The sequence below is a fragment of the Acyrthosiphon pisum genome, unplaced genomic scaffold (genome assembly GCF_005508785.2).
Source record: "Acyrthosiphon pisum isolate AL4f unplaced genomic scaffold, pea_aphid_22Mar2018_4r6ur Scaffold_603;HRSCAF=1055, whole genome shotgun sequence".
NCBI classification, from domain to species: Eukaryota; Metazoa; Arthropoda; class Insecta; order Hemiptera; family Aphididae; genus Acyrthosiphon; species Acyrthosiphon pisum.
This window is the reverse complement of record NW_021775754.1, coordinates 4,843-6,715: the sequence shown is the minus strand read 5'-3', so window position 1 is coordinate 6,715 and position 1,873 is coordinate 4,843. Positions and strand designations below refer to the sequence as shown.

Below are 1,873 nucleotides of genomic sequence, written 5' to 3'. Positions count from 1 at the left end.
CAATTTTTAAGGGGTTTGATTGAAGAAACATTTGAAATAGAACAATTAAAATATTATGTATATTTAAATACTAATTTTAAGTAACTTTCAAAATGCAAGTGGTCCCATGTTATAGTTGCATTGTTAGTTGTTGCGAGGGTATAATATAGTTTCTCTAGAAAAATAATTTCACGTGAAAAATCACAACTTAACGTCTTAACTTACAGTCATAATTAACAGAAACCGAATTTTTACACAGTAAAGAAGGCAATATTTTTTGTGTCATAGATTTTTTAATTTTCTTTTGATAACATCTTTAAAAAAATGTATCATTATTTTTATATTTTAAAATATAAATCCATCTCAAAACGAACACATTTTAGTAAAAATCAATTTTATAACTAATTTATAAATATTTAATCAAAACTAAAATAAAATCTCCACTTACAGAATATGCAGGCACGAGTAATAACATACAATTTACTTATAATATATACCTAAATGGGAGTTGGTTCAATTCATACATAGCATTTGTAATGAAATATTATCTTAATTAAAACACTATTATTGATATAAAAATAGAAATACATAAATTATAAAATCCATATATATATATTAATACTTAGATAAGTTGTTTAATGTACTATTTATTTAGTATTACTAATGACCCGTGGATGTATAAAATGTAATTTGTAAATTAAGCATATTAATATTAAGCACAATATTGCGATGGCGTCAAATGTGAAGTGATATTTTACGTCCTAACATACGGTGCATAATGGTAGGTACTTACTTCTTATTTTCTTTTACGGAAATGAAATTCAATGTTTAAATATAATTATAGGATATACAACTATATACACGTGTAAAATTAACGGATGAATAAATCACTGTAAAGTGTAGACTATACCGGCTATCGATTATAGTATAACACTCAAAACTTAATTATGATATAATATGACTTAAAAACATTTTTAACATGAGTGTAACTTACGCAATTTAAATTAACTATAATAATTATAGGAATCAATATTAATCCGAATCTTTAGCTCCGAATTAATACCAGCGGTAAGTGGTTATATAGTTTTATGATTCTTTGTTGGCTGTTAATATGTATAATGCATATTATTTCGTTGTTCAAGGATTTTATTTTTTTTCTCCGTGTGATGGGAATTAAAAATACTGGTAGGTATGTATAGGTATATACTGAATATGTATTTATTGTTGTCACTGTTCAATGTTTTCCGGATGCATAAATAATTATTACGAGGAATTGTAATAATAACGTATCGTAATTAAAACTATATACCTACCCAGTACTTAGAAGTTAGAATGAAATGCGTCAGTAGGCTCTATGAAGAAATGTAGACGATTTAATTAATATAATATGTATCGAATTGTCAAACAAGCAACGTATAATATTAATCTGATAAATAATAATAATGTAATATAATAGGCTAAAAAGTTATAGCTAAAGACTGGATATAATTGCATTAAAACTTAAAAATATGTCAAAGTTGCACTAAAAATATCTAAAAATTGAAGTATAAATATGTTAAAATTGTAATGATAAATACATTAAAGTTGCATAAAAAAAATTTTATAATATCATATAGGTACAATATATAATTGTTATTTACCTAATTAAATAAAATGATAGGCATTGACATATTACAGAGTTATAAAATAATATAAAATAAAAATATTATAAAAAAGTGTTAAAAAATTAAATATATTTTTTTAAATTAAAATGTATAACAGTATACCTAGTTGCATTCCTAAATTGTCTTCTTGAAAATTTTATCGGCTGTTACCTAAAGTAGTTTTATGTATTTAAAAATTACGATCAGACACAGACACCATCAAACAAATTCTTAAATTGTCAAACTAAACT

At 23.6% G+C, this 1,873-nt stretch overlaps 1 protein-coding gene across 1 annotated transcript in view; it reads right to left on the bottom strand.

Moving 5' to 3' along the window:
* The window catches only part of LOC107885382, a 4,762-nt gene extending 3,305 nt beyond the window's left edge, over nucleotides 1-1,457 (bottom strand). The window contains exon 1 of the mRNA XM_016809016.2: nucleotides 773-1,457. The gene's annotated coding sequence lies outside the window, so the exon portion shown is untranslated. The remainder of the gene's footprint in view (nucleotides 1-772) is intronic.
* Between the last annotated feature and the right edge of the window lie 416 nt (nucleotides 1,458-1,873).